This window comes from Helianthus annuus, chromosome 11 (assembly GCF_002127325.2).
Source record: "Helianthus annuus cultivar XRQ/B chromosome 11, HanXRQr2.0-SUNRISE, whole genome shotgun sequence".
In the NCBI taxonomy this organism is placed as follows: domain Eukaryota; kingdom Viridiplantae; phylum Streptophyta; class Magnoliopsida; order Asterales; family Asteraceae; genus Helianthus; species Helianthus annuus.
In genome coordinates, this window is record NC_035443.2 from 156,963,555 (window position 1) to 156,986,339 (window position 22,785).

At 38.0% G+C, this 22,785-nt stretch overlaps 2 long non-coding RNA genes across 2 annotated transcripts; both read left to right on the forward strand.

Annotated features, from left to right (window-relative positions):
* The first annotated feature begins 606 nt into the window (after window positions 1-606).
* Window positions 607-1,235, forward strand: LOC118483948. Its single transcript, XR_004872514.1, has 3 exons — window positions 607-863; window positions 939-1,000; window positions 1,079-1,235. It is a non-coding gene; the product is annotated as an uncharacterized LOC118483948 (long non-coding RNA).
* A 2,780-nt stretch (window positions 1,236-4,015) lies between these two features.
* On the forward strand, window positions 4,016-13,956 carry LOC118483949. Its single transcript, XR_004872515.1, has 3 exons — window positions 4,016-4,306; window positions 12,983-13,090; window positions 13,774-13,956. It is a non-coding gene; the product is annotated as an uncharacterized LOC118483949 (long non-coding RNA).
* The last annotated feature ends 8,829 nt before the right edge of the window (window positions 13,957-22,785 follow it).

Genomic DNA, 22,785 nt, shown 5'->3' on the forward strand with positions numbered 1-22,785 from the left:
TTCTGAATCAAATAGCGGGTAGAGACTTGAGTATTGATCGACGACGCTTCACATTTTAGTATAAATTTTGACTCAATTACTCAAAAGGACATTTAAGTATTGGATAATGGACAATTGGTATTGAATTTCTATTCTAATTACTTAAATGAGCTGTATTTGGATCTTGGACCAAACATTGTTAATGTTGGTCTCTAGTCATTTCATTAAAAATGATACACACACAAACACAAATATATATGTATATATATATATATCTATATATATATATTAAAAAATAAATCGAGCCAACCGATCCGAACCGAACTGAGCGAACCTTTGCTCGTGCTCGGTTCGTTTACAAACCGAACCGATTCGAACCTAGCATTTTTTTAATCGAGCTGAATCGAACGAGCAAATTCCGAGCATTTTCCGAGCGAGCATTGAACGAGCGTCGAGCGCCGAGCAATTTAAACAGCCCTAGCTACATCCCACTTTTTAGATTATATATAACTATTTTTATTTAGTTTTCCCTCTTCAAATTTCAAACACATTCCTCTTCACCCAAAAGTTTTAGATTTCCCTCTCATTTTAATACTTTTAATACTTGACAGTTGGACATTCATCTAGATCTGAATCTCAATTGATCGTATCCTCCGCTCAATTCCCATCGCCATCTTCCAGGTTCCACCCGCGATGGTCATCTCCTCTAATCGATGCCCGCTACAGCGCCACTGATGATTCGCGGTTGAGTTACCGAAGAACCACCAGAGGTCCTTTAGTGGCGTCATTATGTACAGCAAGCAAATCAAACACCTTTAGTGGTGCCATTATGTACGGCCTTCGAATTGGCCTGGTGTGGTGTTATCCACCTACTCAACAATTTGGTAAAGATTTTTTTGGTGTTTTGTTTGTTTGGTGATAAATTACATAATAATAATAATTATTTTTTCGATAATCAGGCGTTTCAAAGTGCAGCGCTTTTTGATTCTTTAACGGTTCGGGATAATGTTGGTTTTCTTATGTAAGTTCCTTGTACTAATAAAACTCCTTTGAGTTGTTCCTCGTTTCTTATTTGTAATTTCTTCTTTGAGATTAATAGGTATGAGCATTCAGGAATGCCCAAGGATAAAATTAAAGAACTTGTTGCAGAAACATTGGTTGCAGTTGGATTAAAGGTGAGTCAAAGGAAACATCATTAAAAAACCGTGGAATTTTAACCTTTTTTGTGTTGTTTTTAGAAATTTATGTAGCGGTGACTGGCATTCTTTTGAAATGAGACTTTTTAATCTTGAAAAAATAATAAAATTGTCTTTTTTTGCTACTTTCTGATGAAGTTGTGGAGAACAACTGGCGTGAAAAAACTCGCTAAATATAAGGTTTTTTTTTTTGTTTATACGATCACCAGGTCCAGATGGGTAGTTGCACTACCATGTGGAGTTCATAAACTTACAAAGGCTTTCAAGCTAGAACTTGCCATATATTCCAGCTTACAAGTATGTTTGTTTGCTACTATCAATTGTTTTATCTTTTATGTCCCTAAGGCTTTCCGACTTCTTTTGATTAGTGTTCTAGTTGAGACTGTAATTTATGTGGTTTTCAGTTGGAATTCACTTAAAATGTTGCTAATATATTATAGAAAATTTCAGCTTTTAATAAAAAAATATTGCATTGTTAAAACCTAAAGACAACTTTTATTTAATAATGTTTCATAAAATAAAATATAAATACATGACTGCTATTTTTTTTGTCACAATACTTGAAGAAAGAATATCATCGTCCAAAATTTGCCAACAAATCTCACCAAATAAAAATGAAAAACTTTAATTTTCGACCGATGAATTATCTACTTGTCCCACAAAATCGAAATAATACAAAAGAAATATATTTTCAAATTTCCCAAGCATCACACGAAATCCAAAACGATAATAGTTTTTGAAATTTTTTTTTTAGAAAATAACCATCGTAGTATATTAGCTAAATCTACAAAAACTATGACGGTAATAGTTGTTGGATGAGACTGGTGGAAAAAAGGCGGTTGGCCTTTTTTTCTTTATTTTTGTTTTGTTTTGTTTTTTTTTTTTAACTTTTTGCCTTTCTAAATTACTGGCTTACATGGGTGGCAAGAATTAGTGTCAGACATCTGTCTGGCACTCCCCTATTGCCCAATAAATTTGCAATTTTATCCGGTTTTAAAACTATGATTTTGCCATCAGTTCAAAATTATGATTTCACCCCTACTTAAAAGTAAATTTACGCTTTTGTTACAAGCTAAAAACTCTAATTTCGCCCTTAGTTGAAAATTACGATTTTGCCCCGTTTAAATTTACAGTTTTGCTATTAGTTTGTTTCTCACAACCAAGTTATGAATTTCCCCTCAACTTAAATTTACATTTTCTCCATTGTTTTTGTTTTTTTTCCTGGTTAAATTACAATTTTATCCCCAGTATAAAATTACAATCATGTCATGTCATTGTTTTAGGTTTTTTTTTTTTAAACTATAGTAGTGTTTTGTTTTTATTGGTTGACTCGGTGTAATTTTTATTCGTATGCCTGACACACGCTCATTTGTCCCGAAAAATTATAATTTTTCCCCCAATTTAAAATTTAGTTTTTCCACCTTTTTTTAGCAAAAATATGATAATGGTTGACTCGATGTAATTTTTTTGAGATCGTGTTATGAATAGTATGTGCAAGTAACGAAAACACAGACGTATATGTTATTAGAGAGAAAAAATTGTCTTAATGCCCCGCAACGCGGGCGGGGCAAACACTAGTTTATAAACATAATATAAATTTATTTTATAAAAGTTATATAAATTAATTATATACTTTTATTATTTATTTGTTAAAATAATATTTACTCCATTTCCCCTAATTAGCTAGAGAATAACTAAAACACTCTAATAGTGATTGCCCACTCCCTCCACCCTAAAACTATGGGGTATGGGCCGGGGGGTTGGGACGTGGGTTGGGTACAAACGCCCAAGTCACCACTCTGGGTGAGCTTGAGTTTCGGCGTGGCCCCTTGGGCGGGGGTTTCAGCCTGGGCGTTGGGCGGGCCTAGCAGCCGGTCTTCTGTGGCCGGCTCTCATTGGTTGGGTTGGCTAGGCTTGTTGACTAGGATTTGAATCTAAAAAATAACCGTTTGGCCAAGCCAAACGGCTACCCCAACTACTATAAAACCCCCCACTGCCTGTCCACATCGCTACCCCAACCCTTCACTCCACCTACCCAAATCCGTTACCGACACTTGAAAAATGGCCTCATGGACGCACGAGGAAGAGTTGGCACTTGTAACGAGCGTCGTGGACGCGATGAAGGGCCGCCAACCCGGTGAGACCCTTTACTGGCCAAAAGCTTTCGCTAGCTACCGGCACAATCTAAACGTGTGTCAACACAAGTGGCACAAACTACGACCGAAGCTCGACCGGTTTAAAGCCTACTACGAAAGTGTCCCGGGCGGTGATATAAGTCACGAAGACCGGGTGGCGGTGGACAACATCGAATTCCGGGGTAAGGAGCGGAAGCCGTTTGACAAGCTCGCCCTGTTCGAAATCTACCTAACGCTTAATTAGGGGTTTCTTTTAATTTTTAGATTTGTAATCCTTATTTTTTTTTTTTGTAGAATTTTGTAATTTTTAGGAAATTTTAATAATACTTTTAGGCTTTTTTTTTAATTTTGTGTGTATTTTTATAATAATTTTAAGTTTTTTTCATTTTTTTATAATAACTGACATGTGGCCAAACCACGCGGGCTAGCCACGCCCCGCCATACCGACCCAACCCACACGTGACCAGCGGTGCTCTTCCAAGTCCACGTGTCAACCCATACCACAAATCTACGCTCCACCATACCCCACGGTCTAATATTTTTTTGTTATAGATAAATAAAAAATAGAAAATATGAATTAAAACATGTTATGCTTATAACTAACTTATCGAAATTTGTTATTTTATTATATCTAGTATTCTTATACATGTGTTTTTTTTGTTATAGTTAGTTTATTTAATATTTATTTTTATTTAGTCTCCCTCCCCAAATTCACACATTCCCCTTCTTCCCCAAAAATTTTAGATTTCCCTCTCATATTCACAAACAATTGGAAATTTATCTCTCATAATCGATCGTATCCTACGCTCAATTCCCATCCCCCATCTTCCGACCAGACTCTCATCTCCTCAAATCGATTCCCGCCACTGCCTCACTAATTAATCACGGATGAGCTACCGACGATCCACCACTTCACCACCAGAAAATCATCATCGATGCTCGAATCCTTGACGCTAAACTTGTCATCGCTTCAATCCTCACTGCAGCCCTCGACAGGTATTTTTTTCCTTCATCAACTTGTCTTCAATCACATTTAGGGTTTCTGTGAAAATATTGGATTTGGTTTTGGGGCAGAGGCGTTGTGTTCGAATGGGTATTTCATGTTAGGGTTTCATTACTCATGCTTCTGAATCATGGTTATATATTTTTTAGAGAATATTCAGTATTCTAGTTGGAGCACAAGTTAGGTTTGTTGGAATTTCCGTGTAACTTTTAGAAAATAATTTTATCAATTTGTCACTGAACGCAGCGGAAAACATGTACACGAGGTTCGATTCTAAACCGATTCCACCAGTGATCTCGTTACAATCAAAATAAGTTAAAATAAAATAAAGAATCGTGACATCCAAGAAAGACACCTTGGTTCAACGAACGATCTCGCTAGATGATCGTTGATCACGAAATTTGATTTGTTCGTTTGAAACGATTTCAAACGAAACCTTAATCTAAACAAAAATAAAGTTCAAAAACTTTACTTACCTTTTTGCGTAATCAAAGAAACTAAACTTTGGTTGTGCTCCACGGTTGAGACCTCCTTCTTTGAACAAGTCTACCTCCCCAATTTATTTTGCTTTGGTTTCCTTTTAAACCACTTTCAAAAACGTCCAGGAGCCTTCAACTTCAAATTGAGAGTTCTCCTTATATTTACTTTCTGTTTCTTTTGGAACTTTTGAAAAGCCTCTATACTTCAACTAGAAGATTCCGTATACATATCTCTATTAAATTGAGAGCTCAGTTTTGAGACAATTGTGGGAGTTAATATATATAAAAGATATATATCTTTTATTTTAAACCAATTGTATTCTAAATACAACTCCTTTATAATTATCTCATAACTAAAACAATTATCTCTCTTTTTAATTATGTAGATAATTAACAATTAACAATATATATATATATACGATTTATTATAATTAACAAGTTAATTATAATATTAATCGGCTCTCCGTAATTATTCCAAATAATTACCCGTTTCTTTTATTACGCTTATTATTTCGTGATCCGGTGATTAACGATTAAAACACCGCTAAATGTTCGTTGCCCAAAGTGTAACCCTTTGGGTCGTACCTTGACGGTAACGTTGAATTCTAATCGACAATTGAACATTAGATCCAACAATCTCCCACTTGGTCGATTGGCCGATTAAGTTTCAATGTAGACAATAGTGGGTGCCTAGCTGCATCATATTGCCCCCGGCAAGGTATGACATACTTATGTCAACTAATTCTTTGCACTAATCAAACCTTTGGTTATGCAAATGCTATAGCCCTGGTTATCGACTTATCCCTCTGTATTGAACACTTGTTGAACATGAGACATGGATCGAATTCATTCTCATATATTATTCAACCATTTCTAATTTCGTTCCTGATTTAAAGTGGTTTATCAAACTACTACTAGTTCGAGTGTGGCCACGCATTTAACACCAGTTCAAATCAACGAAAGGCGCCAGAGTGTTCCTCTCCTAAGTATAGAAGCACAGATCCCTTTGGCTACAAACAACTCCCACTAAACTTCAGATCATTCCCAAAACTATCCTTATTACTGCCAGTTACGTACAGCGTTAGATAGAATCAAAGAGCAACCATTCATTTAAGTTAGTTCTAGTATGCACCGCAGGTCTAAGGATACAATGATCGTACCTATTCAAAATGTCTTATGACTAAGATCCATGAAGATCATTTTGAAATGAGTTACGCCCAATATGATTCAACTAATCACATCAGTGAATATGGTTCTCAACACTTTGAGTATCCATGATATGGATCAACCATCTAATTCACAATAGTCTTTTACCAGATTGGTTCTCACGAATCTGATAGACTACGGACATTTTAGAATACAATATTCATAGATACTTAACGTACTAATATTTGAACACAGATATAATAGTTTAAAAGACATTCAACCATTAAATTCAAATAAACATAAAATACTGTTTACAGTTCAAAATGCACCAAATTACTAAATTACAAAATCAGACCCACTGTCTAGCATATCTAAGACCTATACTATCAGCATGCTTCTCGTGTCTCCCTTAAGGTATAGGCTTAGTAAACGGGTCCGCTAGATTTTGATCAGTATCAATTTTCTCTACTACGATGTCTCCTCTTTCCAAAACTTCCCGTATGTAATGGAATTTTCTGAGAATATGCTTCGTGCTGTGATGCGACCTTGGTTCCTTTGCCTGAGCAATTGCACCTGTATTGTCGCAAAATATCTCGATAGGCTTCTGTATGCTTGGTATAACTTCGAGATCAGCAATGAACTTTTTCATCCAAACAGCCTCCTTAGCAGCTTCTGAAGCCGCTATATATTCTGATTCAGTGGTCGACTGGGCCACCACGCTTTGCTTAGAACTCTTCCAAGTTATAGCACCACCATTTAAAGTAAAAACATAGCCTGTCTGAGATCGTGAATCGTCACGATCCATTTGAAAGCTTGCGTCAGTGTAACATTTTACTTTCAGCTCTTCTTCCAAACCGCCAAATATCAGAAACATATCCTTAGTTCTTTTTAAGTACTTTAGGATATTTTTCACAGCAATCCAGTGACTTTTACCAGGATTCTGTTGATATCTGCTAGTCAAGCTCAGAGCAAACGATACGTCCGGTCTAGTACATAACATGGCATACATGATGGAACCGATAGCAGAGGCATATGGAACCTTTTTCATATCCTCTTTATCTTTGTCCAATTTGGGACACTGATGACTATTCAGTACGGTTCCACTTGCCATTGGCAAGAGACCCTTCTTGGAATCTTGCATCGAAAAGCGCCGAATGACCTTATCGATATACGTACTTTGACTAAGTCCAAGTAGCCGCTTAGATCTATCTCTATAAATCTTTATTCCTAGAATATAAGCAGCTTCTCCAAGATCCTTCATTGAGAAACATTTACCAAGCCAGGATTTAACATCCCGCAGCATTGGGATATCGTTTCCAATGAGAAGTATGTCATCTACATACAGGATCAGAAAAGTAATAGAACTCCCACTTGCCTTCTTGTAAACACATGGCTCATCTTCGTTTTTGATAAAACCAAATTGTTTGATTTTCTGATCAAAACGAAGATTCCAGCTTCGAGATGCTTGTTTCAATCCATAAATGGATTTATTCAACTTGCAAACTTTCTTTGGATTCTTAGGATCTACAAAACCTTCAGGCTGCTCCATATAGACATCTTCTGTAAGGTGTCCATTTAGGAACGCGGTTTTGACATCCATTTGCCATATCTCATAGTCATAATACGCGGCTATGGCAAGGAGAATCCTAATAGACTTAAGCATGGCTACTGGCGAGAAGGTTTCCTCATAATCAACTCCTTGAGTTTGAGTAAATCCTTTAGCAACCAACCGAGCCTTATAAGTTTGCACATTTCCATCCATGTCTGTTTTCAACTTGAAAACCCATTTACTTCCTACAGTCCGACATTCGGGAGGAAGTTCAACCAAATCCCAGACTTGGTTGTCATACATGGATTGCATCTCGACGCCCATGGCTTCGAGCCATTTTTCAGATTCGTTACCTGAAATCGCAGCTTTGTAGGTTGAGGGCTCTTCTTGATCTATTATCAAGACGTACCTATCAGGTGAATACCGATTAGGTTCATGACGATCCCTCGTACTTCTGCGGACGCCTAGTGTTACATCAGATTCCTGAATCCTCTCAGGTTCAGGTTCAACAATATTTTGTTGAGAGGCAGATTTGACTATTGGTTGATTAATTTGTGGTTCTCGAATTTCCTCAAGATCCACAAGATTATCTCCAATTCCTCGCGCCATAAGCTCATCCTCTAGGAATGTTCCTCGACGCTTAGTGAAAACTCTATTTTTAGCAGGATTATAGAAATAATAACCAACCGGATATGCATATCCAATGAAAACAACCTTTTCACCGCGAGGATCAAGTTTGTCCGAAGACTCACTGGTAACATAAGCGTTACATCCCCATATGCGAAGGTAAGAGACTTTAGGTGGTTTACCATGCCATATCTCATATGGTGTCTTTTCTACCTTTTTAGTAGGAGCAATATTCACAAGACGTGTAGCAGTTTCAAGAGCATAACTCCAAAAGGAGTGTGGTAAGTTTGTACGACACATCATTGATCGAACCATATCTAATAAGGTTCGATTTCTCCTCTCAGACACACCATTAAGTTGTGGTGTTCCAGGTGGAGTTAGTTGGGATATAATCCCACACTTCTTGAGATGTTCATCAAACTCTTGATTAATGTATTCACCACCTCGATCGGATTGAAGTGCCTTAATCGTTTTCCCTAGTTGATTTTGTACTTCATTTTGGAATTCTTTGAACTTTTCAAAGGTTTCATGTTTAAACTTCATAAGATAAACATATCCATATCTACTATAATCATCAGTAAATGTAACGAAGTATCTTTCCCCATTCCTTGACATAGTTCTGAATGGACCACATACATCAGTATGTATGAGTTCTAACAGGTCTTTGGCCCTTTCACTAGTTCCGGTAAAAGGGGCCTTAGTCATCTTGCCACTTAGACAACATTCGCATAAATCATAAGTCTCCTGGCCCGTGGATTCTAGAATCCCTGCAGTCTGGAGCTTCCTCATGCGATTGATGTTAATATGGCCAAGACGACAATGCCAATGATATGTTCGATTAAAGCTAGTTTTAACACGTTTAGAGGAAAGAGAGCATACCATATTATTTGATCTATTGTTAGAAGTATCTATTTCATAGACACCATTGTGAGGCTTAGCCTCAAAATAGAACACACCATTTAAAAATGCAGAAATGTTACCATTAACAATATCAAAAGCATAATTAAAACCTTGTTCTCTTAAAGCAGAAACAGAAATAATATTCTTAGTCAAACTAGGAACATAAAAAACATTGTCTAAAGAAATAAACAATCCAGAAGGTAATTCAAGAATAAATTCTCCAACTGCCTTCACAGCAACATTTTGCCCGTTCCCAACGTGTAGCTCTAAGTCACCCTGCTTCAGCTTCCTAATCCTTTTTAGTCCCTGCAAATCATTACAAATGTGAAAACCACATCCAGTGTCAAACACCCAAGATTTGCTCGAAAAGGAAAATAGATCAATAACATGTATACCTGAGGATTCTCCAATCTGCAGCTTCTTAAGCTTCAACTCAGCCAGGTACTTGGGACAATTCCTCTTCCAATGCCCGATCTCATCATAGTGAAAACACTTGGCATCTTTATGAGGCTTTGCCTTCGGAGTGGCAACCTTTTTGCCTTTGCCCTTGTCTTGCTTACTCGCCTTGCCTTTTCCCTTGGATTGCTTCTTCTTGGTAATTCTTCCTTCCCTGATTGCCAGCACTGGATTGCCCTTAGTTGGGATGTTTGTCTCAGCAGTTTTTAGCATCTGATGCAACTCTGGGATCGTTCTTTCCCACCCATTCATGTTATAGTTCAAAACGAACTGATGATATGAATTGGGTAGCGAGTTAAGGATCACATCCGTAGCTAACTCATTACTAAGGGGTGCGTTCAGACGCTCCAGTTGATCAACGAAAGACTTCATTTTCAGTACATGAGAACTGACCGAAGTACCTTCCTGCATGCGACATGTAATGAGAGATCTCATCACCTCAAAACGCTCATGACGAGCTTGCTGCTGAAACATGTTTTTCAGCTGCTCACTCATCTCATATGCTCCCAAGTTTTCCAGATTCTTCTGAAGTTCTGGAATCATCATAGCAAGCATAAGACATGTCACATCTTGGGAATCATCAACATGTTTTTCCCATGTCCTACGGGCTGCACCCGTGTTAGCAGCAGGTGCTTCGGGAATTGGTCCTTCAAGGACATAAGCCTTTTTCTCCGCCCTGAGAACAATTTTCAGGTTGCGGTACCAATCCATGAAGTTAGAATTATCAAGTTTAGCATTTTCAAGGATGGACTTAAGCGAGAATTTGGTGTTATCAGAATTGTTTGTAGACATCTGTAGAATTTAGAAGAAAATTTATTAGTAATTTTCATGCATTAACCTAATTCAATTTTGACCCAAGATATACAAAATTTTAGGAATTAGGATGAGATCCCATCTCCCCATAACTCAGTGAATGGACTTAGCACTCTTCACTGGCATAGATTGAAGGGTAGGTGACGATCACCAATTGTGTCAACTACACAATTCTCGGTTTGGGGTCGCATGACGAGTGTTGTCAAGCATTGGTACGTTAACCCCAACTACGCCCACTTTCACAACCGTAGAAGACGAATGCAGGGTAAACACTAACATTCGCTCTCGTGTCGCAAAAGTGATATTTGTCCTCAAATCAGAACTGTAGCCCGGCCCATGTAAGCATGGAAATCGCGGAACTACCCCTAACCAAAACCGTAGGCCTGGATGCAGGGTAAACACTAGCACCAGGGGTTCAGATAGATCAGTTCGGGTGTTCTTAATTTAGGGTGGCGTAGAATATCGATTTTAATTTGGTTATATTTTAAAATTACTAGTTCGGGTCGTTTTAAAATACTTGTACGGCCTATGGCATGAACATAGGCTATACAATTCCTTTGTAAAAATCAATTTTACGTTTTAATTTGTGACGACTTGAAACACCTTTCAATCACTCGACCGATTAATTTTAAATACCCTATTTAATCTAAGTTGGTCGTGTCGCAAATTTATTTTAATTAATAACTTTTATTAATTACGGTTTTCAAATTAACTTTTAATTTTGTAAAACCAATTTTGATTTTTGTATTTTAAAATAAACTGTTTATTTTAATTACCTATCCAATACTTAATAAACCTTTTATTAAAATTGTCGTTTTAATGATCGTGTATTAGTTATTAATTTTATGGCGTAATAAACATCTCATGGCAAAACGCAAAATAAATAAATAAATATGCAATTCCGGGTTCATAATATGTTCGGTTCGTTTGAGCCCAAGAACGTGAACCGAGCCCATTAAGTGTAGCACAAACCCTTTTGTGCTCCCACTTAATCTTGGATCCAATCCTAAAAAAAACTTCCTTTTTTTTTTGTTTGTTTAAATTTCCGATTGGAAAAATTTAATGAGTTCTATTTTTTTTTTAATAAAAAAAATATATATATATCGCTTTAAAATCATTATTTCAATATTTCCAACTTTTTAATTTATTTAACCGCGTAGCTAAAAAAAAAACTAATTTAGTACGCGTGTCATAAAAAAAAATTCTAAACCCGGATTTGCATAGTACGATCATTAAGCTAAACGAAATAGGTTAAGGCCAAAAATTATTTCAAAGAAGACTTTGACAAGTGTTAGTTTTGGCCTTAATACAAACTTGTCTATAACTATTGTATGTGACAGGTTCCTATGCTAAATCTACTCGATTTTAAGCATGCAATCCTATAAACTATTTTATCAAAAATAAACCTACTTTGATTTGTAAGGTGGCTCTGATACCACTGTTGGAATTTCCGTGTAACTTTTAGAAAATAATTTTATCAATTTGTCAAACAAACTGAACGCAGCGGAAAACATGTACACGAGGTTCGATTCTAAACCGATTCCACCAGTGATCTTCGTTACAATCAAAATAAGTTAAAATAAAATAAAGAATCGTGACATCCAAGAAAGACACCTTGGTTCAACGAACGATCTCGCTAGATGATCGTTGATCACGAAATTTGATTTGTTCGTTTGAAACAATTTCAAACGAAACCTTAATCTAAACAAAAATAAAGTTCAAAAACTTTACTTATCTTTTTGCGTAATCAAAGAAACTAAACTTTGGTTGTGCTCCACGGTTGAGACCTCCTTCTTTGAACAAGTCTACCTCCCCAATTTATTTTGCTTTGGTTTCCTTTTAAACCACTTTCAAAAACGTCCAGGAGCCTTCAACTTCAAATTGAGAGTTCTCCTTATATTTACTTTCTGTTTCTTTTGGAACTTTTGAAAAGCCTCTATACTTCAACTAGAAGATTCCGTATACATATCTCTATTAAATTGAGAGCTCAGTTTTGAGACAATTGTGGGAGTTAATATATATAAAAGATATATATCTTTTATTTTAAACCAATTGTATTCTAAATACAACTCCTTTATAATTATCTCATAACTAAAACAATTATCTCTCTTTTTAATTATGTAGATAATTAACAATTAACAATATATATATACGATTTATTATAATTAACAAGTTAATTATAATATTAATCGGCTCTCCGTAATTATTCCAAATAATTACCCGTTTCTTTTATTACGCTTATTATTTCGTGATCCGGTGATTAACGATTAAAACACCGCTAAATGTTCGTTGCCCAAAGTGTAACCCTTTGGGTCGTACCTTGACGGTAACGTTGAATTCTAATCGACAATTGAACATTAGATCCAACAAGGTTTACATTTTACAGTGAAAATCCCAACTTGTTATATCTTCAAAGGGTTGTTTGGATATGTGCTATAGAAGTTATTATGTTGTTAGATTTAGTATGACTCTAATCAGGGCCGGCTCTTCTTCCTTGAAGAACAAGTTGATTTTTGTGATTCTGGACTTAATGGTATTAAGAACTTATTGGTTCATGCGTCCACATTTTCTAATTGTTATTGTAATGAGTTTGTGCATCTAAAGGTGAGGTGCTAATTAGTTCTTTTTTAAATTATTTACCTTTATAAACTATCAGAAAAATGCAGGTAATCATTGTTTCTATTTGTTAATTTTTGTAGCAGGTGGATTTCTTCATGTCAAGCAACATATTTTTTTCTCACTTGCTATCTGGGATTATGGGACTTGCTAAGAAAGGGGTCTATAAAAACTTGTTATCCTTTAGTAAGGTATTTAGTTTCTTAAACTTAAATGTATGGGTGGGAATTGCAATTCGTTTGTAGGTAAACGAGTTAGTTTGGGTTATATACATTTACTATTAACGGGTTAAATGGGTAACCTAATAAAAAAAAGCTATACTTGAATTAGGTTAACCCTTAAAAGGGTTGAGGCCACTCGATGATTAATTGCTATGCATTAAATCACGTTGATGAATATCTCTCAAATTTTTGACATCCATGTGATAATATAACTTATAGATGGTGTTAAAAACATCAGTTCATAAATTTTTCTGGACAAGAAAATACAAAGAGTGTTTGCGTGTTGGCTTAACCCACCGGCACTAGAAATCTACACATTATCAACCCAACCAAACTGGCCACCTATCTTTCCTCAGTATTGGTACCGATTTGTTCGATCGGAACCTGAAGAACAATTATTTTACCAGCTATAGGAAATCGATCGGAATCTGAAGAACTATTATTTTACCAGCTATAGGAAAATAAACTTTTAGTCAATTTTATTTAAACTATGAAAGTATATATTATTCATATATGATTTATGAAGTTTTGTTAAAAACATCTGACGGGTGTCCCAAAACATGGACGTGCTTATATATATATTTTTACTATCTTCAGTATATAAAATACACTGTTATAATACTAATACTTGTTTATATGGTTGATGATGGCAGGGTAGATATCATGAGCAACTTTGAGCTAAGTTTTTTGAAGTTCTCACCCAAAAGAACGTGTAGACTCCTCATGTAAATAGTTAGAATTTGGAATTTGTTACTTATTACACAATGTTTTGCTAACATTTGCAATATGTATTGGATCAAACTTATTATTGAAGTTATAATATTATGCTTTCTACCTTTACAATTTTATTAAATTTTTATTTTATATTTTGTATTGTAAATAATGTGATATTTGTGGCAAAATTATGTACCACTAAAAATAGTATATCTATTGAACTAGAAATCGTTTTTACCGACACAAAATTTGTGTCGCAAAAAGTTCATTTTATGTGGCAAAAAAAGTGTCACTGAAACAAATATGGATATGTAACTAGGTTTGGTTTTTAAAGGCACAAAAATTGTGCCATAAAAGAATTTTTTATATTGTGGCAAAAAAGAAACTGCCACTAAAAGGCTAAAAACTTTGTGCGGCAGATTCATAAAGTGCCACTAAAAGGATTTAGCGTCAGCGCTTGTAGTGGCACTTTTTTTGTGTGCCGCCCATTTCTAAATGGGTCTTTAGTGGCACTTTTTGGTTTTTCTGTGACACTTTTTGTATGCCATTAAATGGCATTTTTTTGTAGTGATATTTCTATTTATTAATAAGAAGGATGCTAAACCTTGCGCACTGGTTGCACTGTGGAAGGCTAACATGGATGAATGGAACTTTAACCAGCCTGATCTCACAGTGGTCATTACATATTCCAACAGTAATTTCTCTGCACATATAAATTACATATACTTGCTCGTGTAAACTGTCAACTGTGATGTATAGTTTGTTCGTTTTTATAAATTACATATATTTCTCTATTTCTTTTATATGTATAAGTTGAATTTTATTGGTTATAAGTATCATTTTGTTTTTATATGTTTATTAATTAGGTGATTGATGTATGAAATAGTTTTATCTGCAAAAACAGGTACAGAGTATGGCATTTGGCACCGGTACCAGTACCCAATTTTCCCGTACCGAATTAATTTGGTAACGATTCGGTACCAACTTTTTGACGTTTTTGGTAGCGGTACTTTCGGTTAGGAAGTGGTATTTTACCGACTTTTACTTTCAAATACCAGTACCGGTACCGAGCTTATCCTTACTATGAATACATGTTTTATTTACTTATAGCCGAAGGAGTGAACTTTATTGTTCCCTAAACCTAAGTTTATTTTTAACTATAGAGTCACGCATCAAATTTGCAGCAGTTAACAAAGATGAAAAGCCACAATTTCATCTGTCTTGCAATGCATAAGGAACTCCTTAGGTATAATCATCTACTTGCTTTATTCTTAACCTTTTTTTCCTTTTTAGTGTACAATTTAACTTTATGTCTCTAAGATGCATGGAAAGAGGTATGACTAATGCGTCTCAACAAAGCCGGAAGTTGCCAAACATGGAGCAATGAAGATTTTGAAGACCACTCACTTAAGGAACCATTTGTATGTCCTGGGGTATGGGTGTTTTTTTCTCTTTAGCCTTGAAATTAAATATCCAAACAATATTTAAATTCATAGATTCAGATTTAAATTCCGTTATTTAATTTAATTGTTGTCTCAGGTTGTGTGAAGAGTAGAGGAATACTCGGCTTTGGATATGGATGGCATTCGTGAAGAATGGTCGAGTTAGGCAACAACTTTTGTTTTTAAGTGACAAACTGTATTTTAGGTGTCGGCGAATGTATTGTCAAACAATATTTTTGTTAATGTAAAAATATTTGTAGTATAATTGCAAATGATTATGCAATGGGTTTTTTGGTATATATATGTGTGTGTATTTTATTAAAAAATAAATCTTTTGATTTGTTTATTATTTATTTATGAGGCAAGGGTAAATTAGTAATTCTAAAGTTTTTTTTAAACAATTGAAAGCATGACAGGCATAAATGAACGTTATAAACACGTGTCATAAAATGAGTGTCATGAATGTGTGTCATGGATGCGTGTCATTAAATGTGTGTCATAAACGTGTGTCATTAAATGTGTGTCATAAATGTGTCAAAAAAACATAACACGCAAATGCATGTCATGTTAATTTTATGACACCTCAATCAACGACACGCTTTTGCGTGTCATAATTACCGTTCTATGACGCACAATGTGCGTCAAGAAATGTGTATTTTCTAGTAGTGACTGGCATCCTACCCGAGGATGATGGCCGTACATATCCTACCTAAGTAAGATATGTAGATTCCGTTTTAATTCTTTAACCCATTCCCAAACCACCGGGAATCCCATGCCTTAGAAAGTGTGTGAACTCAGCTTGGTTTGCTCGGTTAGATTCTCAAATATAGCTAACAGTCGAGGTCGGTCAATCACGTCCTAATATAATTACCAGTTAGTCATTTAGTGGTTTTCAAATAGGGCACAAAGTTCCTACACGTATCTATCACATAACATGCATTACTTTAACGGTTTATGCCCATGTAACCTCCCCATCTATTCCCGTTCACAAATAAACATACGACATTGCACATAACACTTCTATCGACACATAACATGTTAGATCATTCACAGATAACATATTCGACATTTAGACACGCAAATCACTACTTATGTCGTTTCAACTTAATTATCCGAAACTGGGCTGTTTTCGAGCAATTTAATAAAATAGTTATCATATTTCAAAAATTCCCAACTTTTTACAGAAGATGCTAAACAACCCAAATATTATTGTATAAAAATCTCGGGATCTAATTCATTGCCAATATTTTAGTAAAAATCATTTTCCGGACTGCACTCAGATTTATCTTTTTCTGACTGCAGTCTACGGAATAATTCATTAAAAAATAATAGTAAGTCGGATTGACGAAATTCCAGTGGGACAATTACTACGACATTAGTGTCCATCTACTGTACAGATTTCATGGGCTGATTCGACACAGAACTCAAGTTATGACGGAAAAAATATCGCCCATTTTCTGCAGTAAAAATGCAGCTCTAGCTGCTGTTATAAAATGGTGCTTTAAAATAGTAAACGGAGTCCAAAAATTATGATTCCAGTGCCACTAGAACCGTATTTCATAATACATAAATCCAGACTTCAGAAAATACATTTTTTGTTAAGTTACGGTCTGGTTACAGTCAGTTAAAGGCGGCTGGAAATGTAGATCAGCAAGCTGTTTTCAGTCTTTTAACATTATGAAATGTGTTCGATTGATTCCGTTAACATGTTTAGCGATCACAATAATACTTGCAGTAGATTATCACTTATATATGTCAGATTTATCATGCGTTAACATATTTCATCATCCTTTTTAACACTACTTTATCATATGCTAGATGATGTTCAAGATTTGTTTAAGTTCTTTAGAGTTTTTATGTGTTTGATCTTTAAGCATCATTAACCACTTAAATAACAAGTAAAATACAAGGATCTAAGTGCTTACCACTAGCACAAGGCTAGGGGAGTTCGAGTGTAGAAAAGGGATGGATAAAAGAAAACGAGAGCGGTCTTTCAACTTCCGAACGCACCGAGCTTCGTTGTTCACCTTCTTGCACCTTTGTATGGATGGAAAATGGCTAGAAAGTGACTTGATGGTGGGTGTATGGTGGATGGTTGTGGCTGCCGAAATGAAGAAGAGAGGAGGAGAGAATTGTTGCTGGTTATTGTGTGTTTATGAATGAAATGTGACCTTAGGTTATATTTATAAACCATCCAACCTTATTATCCATTAGATCATATGTAGTCTTGATATGGGACATGCTTGATTAAAATAATCAAAAACTTGTGGAGGGTGTTCCCTAGGGGAACCGTTCGGTTATGGGGGGGGGTGTTTAGTTTGATTTCAATGACATGGTTAAGTACTAGTTAGGTTGGTTAGTGATTTAAGTTAGTTATTTGTGTGTAGTGTAATATAACGGGTGTTAGGGTGTTCGGGGACCCTAACTAGCTCAGAAACGGATAATCAATGTCATTGACAATATTTTTATGTTCCGGGTAATGTCTGGTTGTTCGGTTTGATACTGTTCCGTTAAAGTGCTTAATAAATCCGTAATGTGTCTTTTAGGTATATTTCTAACACTTAGGACATTATAACGGACTATTTAGTGACTTTTCTGCATGCTACTAGTATGTTAACAAGCACATGTAAGCATAACAAGATATCAGAAAGCAGTTAAGTAATTCCACACAGTCGTCAAGCACTTTAACTATCAATAATAAATTATACGGAATACATGGAATTTTGAGGGTTGTCACATTCTCCCCCTGTTAAGAAAATTTCGTCCCGAAATTTAGCTCGTGGTTACTGAGGAAGCTAGTTATGTTGCGTTGGTTTCCTGGTTTTCCTGGGGTGTCACATCATCCCCCTGTTGATTTGAAATTTCGTCCCGAAATTCTGCAGTAGCTTCAGCCTCAGTAGTGGTTGCACTTTTCTTAAACATTTGGGGATACTTGAGTTTCATTTGGTCTTCTGGTTCCCAGGTGTACTCTGGGCCACGACGGGGATTCCAACGAACTCGGACGAGAGGTATTCTGGTGTGCTTGAGAATCTTAACATCTTGATCCTTAATCTCTACTGGTTCCTCGACGAATCGCAGCTTGTCGTCGATTGTGAGCTCCCTGAGAGGAACTATGAGGGTCTCGTCTGACAGACACTTCTTCAGATTTGACACGTGGAAAACATTGTGAACTCCGCTGAGTTCTTCAGGTAGATTCAACCTGTAGGCCACTTTGCCAATCTTCTCAATGACTTCAAAGGGTCCAACGTATCGCGGGTTGAGTTTGCCTCGTTTGCCAAAATGAACTACACCTTTCCAAGGTGAGACTTTGAGTAGCACTCGATCCCCAACCTGGAACTCGAGTGGCTTTCTTCGCTTATCAGCATAGTTTTTCTGATGGTCACGAGCTGCCGCCATTCGTTGTCGTATCTGAGCAATTTTCTCGGTTGTATCCACTACGAGTTCTGGGCCAGTGATTTGGCTGTCACCAACTTCTGCCCAACAAAGAGGTGATCGACACTTCCGTCCGTACAATGCCTTGAACGGAGCGACCTGGATGCTGGTGTGGTAACTGTTGTTATATGAAAACTCCACTAACGGGAGATGCTTTTCCCAGCCGTTACCAAAGTCGATTACACATGCCCTAAGCATGTCTTCGAGGGTCTGGATGGTGCGTTCAGATTGCCCATCCGTCTGTGGATGATAAGCGGTTCTCATATCTAAACGTGAGCCAAAAGATTTATGCATAGCTTGCCACAGCTCAGAGGTAAAACGCGCGTCACGATCAGAAATGACGGAGGTTGGCACTCCGTGCCTTGATACCACTTCTTTTAGGTAGATGTCTGCTAGAGTAGAAAACTTATCTGTTTCCTTGATAGGCAGAAAATGTGCAGACTTGGTCAGTCGATCCACGATCACCCAAATGGTATCATTCCCGCGTTGAGATCTGGGCAGGCCAGTAACGAAATCCATGGAAATTTGCTCCCATTTCCATTTAGGTATCTCTGGTTGTTGAAGTGGGCCTGATGGTTTCTGGTATTCGACTTTGACCCTAGCACAGGTCAAGCATTTATTGACGTAGGTTGCTATGCTGGCTTTCATACCAGGCCACCAGTATGTCGTCTTTAGGTCGTGGGACATCTTATCCGAACCAGGATGTACTGAATAACGAGACTTAGGTGCTTCATCCATCACAAGCTCGCGTAAGTCTCCATACAGCGGAACCCAGATGCGTCCGTTAACATAGTAGGCGCCGTTTTCCTTTTGTTCTAGTCGTTGCCTCGATCCTCGTAAGGACTCAGCCCTGATGTTCTCTGCCTTCAATGCTTCAACCCGGGCATCGCGAATCTGAGCGGGAAGGTTGGATTGGATGGTAAGCTGTAACGCACGTACACGCTTAGGTATAGTATCCTTTCGACTGAGGGCGTCGGCCACCACATTGGCCTTGCCCGGATGGTATTTGATCGCGCATTCGTAGTCGTTCAAGAGCTCGACCCATCGGCGTTGACGCATGTTTAACTCCTTTTGCTTGAAGATATGCTCGAGACTCTTGTGATCGGTGTAAATTGTGCACTTGGTACCGTACAGGTAATGTCTCCATATCTTAAGCGCGAAACAACTACTCCCAATTCCAAGTCGTGCGTAGTGTAGTTCCTTTCATGAACCTTAAGTTGGCGTGATGCGTAGACAATGACCTTGTCACGTTGCATCAGCACACAACCAAGTCCTTGGATGGAAGCGTCGCAATAAACCACAAAATCTTTTGTGCCTTCAGGCAATGAGAGGATAGGTGCGCTACAAAGTCTATCTTTTAAGTGCTGAAACACAGATTCCTGTGCATCACCCCAACGATAGGTGACACCCTTCTGAGTCAGTGAAGTGAGAGGTTGCGCAATCTTTGAGAAATCTTTGATGAATCTTCGGTAATATCCTGCCAAACCCAAGAATTGGCGGATTTCTGCTGGTGTGCGGGGTGCAGGCCAGTTCTTGATCGAGTCAACCTTGGATGGATCCACGTGAATCCCATCCTTGTTCACTACGTGGCCTAGAAAATGGACTTCGCGAAGCCAGAAGTCACATTTCGAAAACTTGGCACACAACTGCTCTTTTCGAATAAGTTCCAGAATAAGCCTCAGATGTTGCTCTTGTTCTTCCTGTCTCTTCGAATAGATCAGGATGTCGTCAATGAACACTATGACATACTTATCCAGGTAAGGCTTGCACACTCGGTTCATGATATCCATGAAAACCGCAGGTGCATTCGTCAGCCCGAAAGGCATAACCAGGAATTTGTAATGGCCGTAACGAATTCTGAATGCTGTTTTGGAGACGTCCTCCTCTCGGACTCTCAGCTGATGGTATCCCGATCTCAAATCAATCTTAGAGTAATAACTCGACCTTTGCAACTGGTCGAACAAGTCATCAATGCGTGGAAGAGGATAACGATTCTTCACGGTCACCTTGTTGAGTTCGCGGTAGTCGATACACATCCTGAAGGTACCGTCTTTTTCTTCACAAATAACACTGGAGCTCCCCAAGGCGAACAACTAGGACGTATGAAACCCTTTTCCAAGAGTTCTTGTAGTTGCATGGACAGTTCTTCAAGCTCTAATGGGGCTAGACGATAGGGTGCTCGAGCTATGGGCGCTGCTCCAGGAGCTAGCTCGATTTGAAACTCAACTTGGCGATGAGGCGGGAGACCAGGTAATTCCTCAGGAAATACCTAAGGAAAGTCGCGTACAATAGGTATGTCTTCTATCTTCCTTTCTTCTGCGGATGTATCCGAAACGAGGGCTAGAATAGCGGTGTGGCCCTTTCGCAAACACTTCTGGGCCTGAAGGAAAGAGATGATGCCTACAACAGCACCACTCTTGTCGCCACAAATCACGAGGGGTTCTTTATCAGAACGAGGGCTACGGACGATTTTCTCCTTGCAAATAATCTCCGCTTGGTGTCGAGATAACCAATCAATCCCAATGACAACGTCAAAACTACCCAGAACCATAGGAATGAGGTCGATAGAGAGGGTCTGACCAGCTAAGACGGGGTTACAACCCTTAACTGTGTGTGTGCCCTTAAGAATTTCACCATTAGCTAGTTCTGTAACATGTTTGGTGTTTTAAGGGTAATGGGGTACGCTTAAGCACCTGACTAACTCTTAGGAACACATAATTGTACCCGAATTAACTAAAATAGAAACAAAGAAATTGTCTGGTAGGAACTTACCCGCCACAATGTTGAGGTTGTTTCCTTCTTCCTCTTGTCCATTCAGAAGCTCATGATTACCAGTCCTGCGGTTATCCTTATTGTCTCCGTTATTGTTCTCGTTGCACTGGTTGCCGCTGTTGTCACGATTCTGTCTCATCTGCGGACAGTTCCTCTTGAAGTGACTCTCAGCACCGCACTGGTAACATCTCTCATTACCCTGCTGGTGTTGCCGTTGGTTCCGGTTTGCAGGATATGGGCTCCTACAGTCTCTAGCCATATGTCCCAACTTCTTGCATGGATGACAACACGATTCTGCACATGACCCGCTGTGGTGTCGTTGGCACTTGCGGCATTTCGGTATATTCCCTAGGTATCCCCCTGATTTTGGTAGTTCAGCCCGAGTTTCCTGTGCGGTTCCCATCGTATAGAGCTAGGACCCTCACCTTGGTGCTCATCCCAAATATACTTGTTACTAATAAGAGTATTTGCATTGGAAGAGCTACGCTTGGGCAACTTGCCCTCTTCCACCGCCTGATCGGTGAGTTGGGTGTGCCAAACGAACGACTTGCTGGATTGTGGGAAGGTTGGCCGCACTCACAGACCCTTGGATTTCCGGGACTAAGCCTCTGAGGTATAGCTTGATTCGCCTAGATATGGGTTGTGACATGTTAGGACATAAGGCAGCCAAGTCGTTGGACCTCTTTGTGTATGCCTCAATCTCTGATCCTTCCATCTTCAAACCATAATACTCTATATCAAGTTTCAGAATGTCGTCCAGGCGGCAGAATTCTTCCTTAATCAAATCCTTGAAGTCGCTCCAGAGGGTGGCATTCGCGTCTGCCAACCCGAGCATCTTGTGCGTTCCACCAAGAATACGCTTTCCGTTGCAACATGACAGTAGCGTACTCTACTCGTTTGCCAGCAAGACTTTCACTTTCTTCGAACGTATATTCGATTCTTCAAATCCAGTGTAGAAGGTCGATTGTCCCTCCAGTGCCATCGAAAGTGGGAGGTTTACACTCCAAGAACGCCCTGAAGGTGCCCATGCGGGATTGGGTGTGCATGGGTTGACTCCATGATTGGTTTGCTAAGGCTTCAGCAATCCGTTCGTTAATCAATGTCGTCAGCTGACCCTAGGTCATGTGAGACGCCCACTCATGATCTTCACATCGAGGGGAACACAGGTAAGAAAGGTATCGCAACGTGCGTAAGTGTGGGGTAACAGAAGAGAGTAAGCACTCAAGGTTCAAATAGCAATTATCACGTTAACTAATGCACAGTGTAAACTATCTAACCAACAATATAACATAAATCATACCACTT